At 42.7% G+C, this 8042-nt stretch overlaps 1 protein-coding gene across 11 annotated transcripts in view; it reads right to left on the reverse strand.

The window, feature by feature from the left end:
• The window catches only part of HUWE1 (HECT, UBA and WWE domain containing E3 ubiquitin protein ligase 1), a 179513-nt gene extending 171544 nt beyond the window's left edge, over window positions 1–7969 (reverse strand). For 8 of the 11 annotated variants that reach the window (XM_066249128.1, XM_066249122.1, XM_066249123.1 and 5 more), the window contains exons 1-4: window positions 7865–7969; window positions 7565–7663; window positions 1537–1671; window positions 900–1029 (exon numbers count right to left, since the gene is read on the reverse strand). The gene's annotated coding sequence lies outside the window, so the exon portion shown is untranslated. Of the gene's footprint in view, window positions 1–899; window positions 1030–1536; window positions 1672–4854; window positions 5047–5178; window positions 5374–7564; window positions 7664–7864 lie in introns of those variants that run through there. The other 3 variants (XM_066249121.1, XM_066249119.1, XM_066249120.1) reach the window with 3 other exon arrangements.
• Window positions 7970–8042: the final 73 nt, after the last annotated feature.

The following is an 8042-nucleotide window of genomic DNA, read 5'->3' on the forward strand; positions in this document are numbered from 1 at the left end:
AAAACTACCAACAGGAAAACCACAGTTGTGTAAAATAGCTGAAAATCAGGATATAAGTGGAAACTCTAAAAAATTGTTTAGTACTGCCATTTCAAAAGGTTTATTACAGCCAGAGGAACTCACTACTAGGTCTCAATAGCTTAGAAGTTATGGGTCAGAATAGCTGAGATACCATCAAAAGAATAAAAAACAACATTATGACATAGTATAAAAATAATTAAACAACCTAAGGAAAATGAAACCATAATGAAAAACCCCAAAGGCACAATCAGGTCATTATCTAGGAAACATTAGCTTCTTCTACAAGGAGGCCTACTTTTCATGTGGAGCAGTAAGCAGGGCCAAGCAAGACATGGAATTGAAGTCAGGTATCAATTAAATCAGACTCTGCCACAGGAAAACAAAAAAATCCATGACTAGTTATTTTGGGATAGTGCCTAGGCCAGCAGTACCAACTCCAACTGGGATACAAATTAGTGCCATTGTTCCATTATAATGGAGTCCTGCAGGGTCTTTAACTTAGCAAGAATGGGTTAGAGACCGCTACTGGGATATACAGTAATCACCAAATGTGGGAGAAGCCATAGGACAATTTTTTTTAACAAATAATGAGACAGATAAAGGGGGGGGGGACCTGAAGATTAATATGGATTTAAAAGATATATATTATATTATATATATATATATAATATATATATATAATATATATCAGTCCTTTGTGATAAATTGACTTTCATCAGTTCCTAATTCAAACTATAAAATTTGAACACTAGCTTCATATTTTATTTTACATAAGCATTAACTTTTTTATGAGTTGAGATATTTCTTAAGATTTTTAAAAATTGATTTTTACAGGGAGAGAAGACAGACAGGTGGGGGAACAAGAAGTATCAACTCACAGTTGCTTCACTTTAGTTGTTCATTGACTGCTTGTCATGTGTGCCTTGACCAGGCAAGCCCAGGGTTTTGAACCAGCGATCTCAACATTCCAGGTTGATGCTCTATCCACTGCACCACCACAGGTCAGGCCTGACAATGAATTTTAGGTTATGTGTGGAGAGCCCTTATTTTTCAGAAATACAAATATTTGCAAATAAAAAATATGACAGGAGGGATTTATTTCTATAAAATAGTTGGAAGGGGGCAGTGGGTAGAAGTATAGATGAAATAGAATGACTACAAGTTAGCAACTGTTAAAAGCTGGTTAACAGGTACACAGGGGGATCATTATACCACCTCATCTCTGTACATTTGAAATTTTGCGTAACTCTTTAAAACAGAACTGGTTAGATATATCTTGCAATTTTATTTTTTGAATGTTTAAGGTGAGTTAAGAAATCACATACAGACAGAATTCACTCAAAGTTTAATTCAGTAATAAACTCCACTTAAATGCAGGAACCAACTAATGCCACTTCAGATCAATGTTAGAAACCAAAGTAACTCAATTACAGAATGGAAATATATACACCCCCAACATCTACATTCCAGGAAGTAAAGTGCAAATACTATCCACAAAGATTTAGAAAAACTAACCTAAAACCACAGCCAACCATACTCATCCTGGTGGGAAATACCAACACTGCTCCAACAGCTTTCTGAACCTTCCTGACCAAGTTGGTCTGCTGGTTCCTCTGGAGGGCCAACACTCAGTTCAGACTACTGAAGTACCTACAAAAAAGGAGGGGAGGTACACAAACATTTATTAGGGTGTAGGGAGTTAATCATTATTATATCAATGTTCAAACATAATCATGGTTATTATTTCTTAAGCAATCACCCTCATGTATCAATTTGCATTTTTGCAGGACCTGCTTTGAACAGTAACAAGAATTCAGAACCAACAGCTAAAATAATTCTTCTAATCTGACAATACCCCCTGAAAAAACTGAACCCAGTTCTCAACCCAAATGAAATGATAGGGGATGGTGATTATTTATTTATAAACAATTTTTTATCCTCACTATACACTGATACCAAGCAGTGTTAAATTTATGATTTTTGGTGAAAAAAATTGCACATATAAAAAATTTTCACCTTCATACATGCTTTTTGGCCACACTGGTAGACAAATGATAAACACTCTAAAAACTCAGGTTGAACTTTGCCACTGAACCTTAGACAAAGTTTTTAACTGGTATTTCCACTCCTTCCTCTCTTCTCAGAGATCTACCTAGAATAAATTAAACCTTTTAGGCCACACCTAGATTGTAATTTTCAGATTTATTCTAGTTCTAAATAAATCAAATTAAGGTTAATTTTTTATCATTGCTAAACCATTGTAAAGAATACCAAGACAAAAATCTCAAAACAGAATGTGATCCCCTGACCTCCAATGAGAATAGGAGGAAAATTCTATTACCTACAAAGCACTTTAAATTAAATATACCCTAATGCTCAAAACTAGTGTCCACACATAGTTAATTACTGGATGGTTTCTTATGGCAACCTTTAATCCTAGGTAAACTTTTCACCATATTCCTTTTGCAAACCTCATTATCCGCCAAAGTAATTAGAAAAATAGCACTCAAGTACTCACTTTAATACTGGTTTAATCAACATCCAATAGTCAGAAAACTACCTCCAAGGGGGTAAGGGGGAGATGAGCAAAGAGGAATACACGGTGACTGAAAATGATTTGACTTTTGGGTAATGGACACACAACACAATCAACAGTTCAAATGCTACAGCAAAGTTTACCTGAAACCTATATACTCTTATTGATCAGTGTCACCCCATTAAATTTAATTTCTAAAGAAAAAAGAAAAAAACTACCTCCATATTGAACAGTCACTTCTATTTAGTCAGAATGCTGAAAAACATAAAATTTCAAAAGAATAACAGAAGGTAATGTATTAAAGAACTGACAGTAATTCCTTTCGGAAAAGAAGCTTAGTACTCCAAATGACCTTTCTAAACTCTCTCATATAAGAATTATCCTGCCCAGGTAAAACCAAGTATCAGATCCCTACAGTGATCTGAAGGGCCAAAGGAGGTAGGGGAAAATCACTATGAATATTTGAAAACTAGCTAGCAAAGTTCCCTTTATCACTATGAAAAGCATGGCACCAAATCTCATCTAGGATGAATGAAGAAGACAGACTTCTTTGAAGGAGTAGGTGGGAAGAGGCAAGGGATGAGGCGCCCCTTCTAAAACACAGAACACGGAGGGAGGGGGTCTAGAGAGAAACATTATGGCTGGTGGTTATTCCAGGAGAAACATTATGGCTAGTGGTTATTCCAGGATAGTGATTTTGCACTAAAATCCTTGACTAGGTTAATCCAGGTGGGAATCATTTCCAAACAACCAGAACCATTAGAAATAGTTTGGCCTATGAAGAGAAAAAAAATACAAAATTGATAGGACTGACCTAGAAATATATGAAAAATATCTAGTTAAGGAAACAAAATTTCTTCTTTCCTAGGTCATAAAACTACCATATGAAACAGATGTATCTGACAAGGTATTCTTTCCCTAAGAAAATGTAACCACAATTTGTTGTGTATCTAATTGTAGCAACTGCAAGTGTTACAATTTCCATCACACAGATGAAAAAACTTGAGACTCTGAAAAGTAATGTGCTCAAGGTCACAAAGTTCAGCATGAACGCAAAGGACACAGTATTTCTTTCTACCATACTAGGCAGCCTTCCCTTGCCTGGGGAATGTTGGTGTCTACTCAATGTAGACAACATTGGGGCTAAAACATTACTGAACATGTAATCTAAAAAGGAAACAAATAACAGGTAATTAATTGCCTATAATAATGATGTAATGGGGAAGTGTAGAAAAAAGTAGAACAGGACAATTGAGAGGCAGGAGACAATCTATCAAAGCTATATTATTTTCTAGCACATGGAGAAGGGGGAATGTAGGAGGCCTGACAGCAAAGTATCTTCCCTCTAGGGAATTCAGCTCCTGGAAAAAGAGGACAGAGGCAGGGAAAAGAAGGACTAAGAAGTGAATAATAGCATGTAAGAGGTGGTCAGAAGCAAAAATAGATTTCCACAGACGAAGAAGTCACAGGCCCTCAGAGTAAGGCAGGGAAAAGGGGCGGCCCCCAAGCCTGCGCTGGGGATGGAGGGAGATTGTGGGGTATAAGACAAAAAATTGGTTTACTGGTGGGTTACCCTCTACAGCTTTTTTAGGGGGGGTTGGGGGAGGACGGGGTTATGAGAAAGGAAAGACTAACAGCTTCTAAAATGAAGAGGTCACAAAGACCACCAAACCAACCCATTCACTATTCCACGTAAAAGTGGTTGAACACCAAGCAGTTGGAGGAATAGCTGCCCTGTGCTTTGATCAGGGTCATAAAGCACGAAGACTTAATGAAATGGAAGGTTACTATGTCTCCACAAAGATGGAGTAAATAAAGGGAACGGAAACCGTCCCCTTTATTTCCTCCATGTATTCAACGCCTGTGTCAAGAGAACCAATGAAGAGACAAACTGGACAGGATAAGGGACTAGAGCTAAGCTCTTCCTTAGTAGGATTGGGTAGGAGATGACACGGAAATGCTTTGCCTCCCCCTCTTAAATACAGCCTTAAAATATCCATGTAGGTGAAGATTCGATGGGACCATAGAATTAGGCGAGAAGTGAGTAATACATCAGAAGCACTAAAGCTTGACCCCTTAAGTCAAAGACCATGGGAGTTGGGGAAATCGAGTCCACTTCAAGAAAAGCTAGGTGATTGATTTAGGCGGCCGCAGAGGCGGAGAACAGAGCGGGCCCGCAGAAAGGTGTATGTGTGTGTGTGGAGGGGGGGGCCGTTGTCGTAGTTCTCCTCTCCCTCACCTCCCAATCTAACCTCCAACCCCACACCCCCACGAACTCCAAGACTCCCATCCCTCACCCTTCCTAATCCGCCCACTGTGGCGGCGACAACGGAGGCACTGACTGGTAGGGCAAAGGCGGGTCCCCACGCGGCTGAGGCCCGGGAAATGGTGTCTCCCCAACCGACTAGAGACGGGGTGGTCTTCGCCTTGAGTTCTGTTTATCGGCACCTCGGCGTTCCATCAATTGTCACCTCCATAACGGCGGGTACCTAAGAAGCATCACAAATGTGGAGAGCCAACACAGTCCCACGTCCTGGTCAGACAGACATCAGCTTCCGCCGCCATCTTAACAGCAAGCGGACCGACCCTAGTCATTGCCCCCCCCCCCACCCCCAAGCTACCTCCGCCACCGCCAATGATCCCACGAGGACGTAACCCCACTCCCGCGAGAACTCATCGGCTAAGAACAGCACGAGCCGAAGACGCTGCCGCTGCCTCCAAAGCTGCTGCAGGCCGTAGCCGAACCGCAGCTGCCTCTGCGCGATCCCGCGAGAACCTCTACCGGACGGGAAAAGCCAGAACCCAGCCCTTCCCACACCCCTCCTCCCACCAAAGCCAAAGTCGCTACGGCTCCGCTCTCAACCTACGCGAAGCGAGAAGCAAATGACGCACCACGGAGCGTCGGGGGGCGGAGTCAACCTGCCGCCACTAGCTCCCGCATGCTCCGTGCAAATATCGCGATATTATGTTTCAGTCTCCAAGAGACCTTCGGAATCACCGCAGGATGCCGCCCGCGCCTCGCCTTTAGGAAACACAAGATCTCGCGAGACCGGGTGTACGCTCCTAAAAAGGAGAGAGGCGGGGCCTCGTGAAAATGACTGGGAGTTTTTCGGGGGAAGGGAGGAACCTCCCGTCCTGCAGGGATCTCGCCTACCACGAGGTTTCTGACCCACTGCGGTGCTGGCTGACAAACCTCGCGATGACACAGCTCAGCGCCAAATCTCGGCCATGTCCTGAAAACTGCCTCCGCCCCCCATCTAAGGTGTCCAGAACCCAGTGCTTGAGGAAAATTTAAAAAGTCAACCTGTTTATTCTCACGCTTCTGGGCAGTGCTGTACCAATTAGTCAAACTACATTCTGGAAGAGGAGCAATGGGTCCCATTGTCACCTGCCTCCAGGAAACACATATTATCCTGGACTAACACATAAAAGACGTTCGATCCCACAATAAGCACGCAAATGCAAATGAAAACAATGACATAACGTTTTGGCCCATTAGATCGGGAAAAAACAATTTTTAAAGACCGATAATACTCAGACGCCTTCCCTCGCCGCACTGCAGGCTAACCTGAATCCATCATAATCTAACTAAAGGGTCACATCGTTAGTTATAGCTGCAAAGCCAAATATTTTAGCTCCTGGGGCTTTACCTTGGCATAACCAACAGATCCAATAAAGTGGTTTTCTCCAAACAAAGGAGTCTGCCCTCAAAGGAAAATTGAAGCTTCCTGGGGGCGGGAGGTGGGGATATGTGTGCCTGTAGCTTTTAATAATGGCAGTTTCTCCCCGTCTAGACAACAATGTTTCCCCAATCAATTCTGGGACACAATCTGGCTCTAATTGCGGGCTTTTCTATTCTAACACATTGTTCTATACATTGTAATTTAAATATTATTCCTTTAGAATACATTGTAATACCTGGCAGTATAAATAAACCCATTTTTACTTTTAAGATATTTTCTCGATTATTCTTAGCCATCTTTTTTTACAGATGAACTTTAGAATCATACTAAGTTCCAAAAACTTGGTATATTTATTGAAATTGTATCAGTTGTATAAAGCAACATAGGAAAAATGGACATCGCTACAAAATTGAGCCTTCTTAACCAAAAGCATGTATCCCTTCTCCGTGGATGCAAATGTTCTTTTATTATATTCCTCAATAAAGTTTTGTAGTTTACTTCTAGGTACTGCTGTTTCCTTGCTATTACGAATAGGGTTTTTCCAGTACTAAATTTTCGAAATGCTTGTTGCTAACAGATAGGAAGACTATTGATATTTGCCTATTTACTTTTGTAATCCGGCAAATAAAGAATATGTTCAACTTCAGTAGTAATCAGGGAAATGCAAATGAAAAATATGACATACCATTTTTTGCCCTTTAAATTGGTCAAAATTATAAAGATTGATAATAATCTGTGTTGCCACAACTGTGGAAAAATGGGCACTCTCACAAAACATTGGAGAGTATAAATGAACATAGCCTTTTGGGATGGCAATTTGGACAAATTTATCAAAATTCAAAATGCATATACACTTTGATCCAATGATTACTCTTCTAAGAATTTTTTTTCTACAGAAATATTCATACATGTGGATGAAACATACACAAGCCCATTCATTATAGTGTTGCGTGTAATAGCCCCCTCCCCCCAAAAGGGAAACAAGCTAATGTACATCAATCCGGAAACAGTTAAATAAACTGTAGTACAATCATACAATGCAGCTGTTTATACATGAGACAAGTTGAGATTCCCTTATAGCGGAAGGTCTACAAGATATATTAAGTTTTTTAAAATCAATTGCCGAAATGAATATGTATTTGCGTGTTATAGTATCATTTAGATCCCAAAACATACATCTACAATGCCTAGTAGTTACCCGCGAAGCAAGCTTGCCCGCCCCTCACCTTCCCCCTCCCCTGAGGCCGCCTTCTTCCAACCCGTGAGAGAAGGCCCGGCCTGTACTCCCTCTCTAGGGCCACTTGGCCATGGTTAATGCCGGTACCTCGCATCCCCACTGTCGGCCGCTGTCTCGCCCCGGTGCGGGCCGCTGTCTCGCTGCCCCCGAAGATGCGGCTAGCTCTCCGCTGGCGCCGGCCAAGGCCTGGGGGAGGAGAGAGAAGGCGGGGTGGAGGGAGTCCTGGAGCTGGCCGCTGGCCCCTTCACCAGCCGCTCCCGCAGGCTCCCTAAAGCCACCACCTCCGTGCATCCGCTCGGGGTCCCGTGGGAACGACCCCCCGCGAGGAGCCGATGATGGCCGCTTGTACAGAGCCCGCGCCCCCAACCTGGGGGAGAAGACGCTCACCTCGGCCGCAATAGCTCCGCGGGACACGCAAAAGCGTGCCGCGTCCGGGGCCCTGCTTCAGCCCCGCTCCCCTCGCTCACCCTCGGCTGAAAGCTTCCCCCTCCTGCTCTCCGCTCACTGGATCTAAGGCTCCACCTCCGTCTCAAGAAGCCCCGCCCCTGCCCCTGGGGAGGGCGCT

This window comes from Saccopteryx bilineata, chromosome X, assembly GCF_036850765.1.
Source record: "Saccopteryx bilineata isolate mSacBil1 chromosome X, mSacBil1_pri_phased_curated, whole genome shotgun sequence".
NCBI classification, from domain to species: Eukaryota; Metazoa; Chordata; class Mammalia; order Chiroptera; family Emballonuridae; genus Saccopteryx; species Saccopteryx bilineata.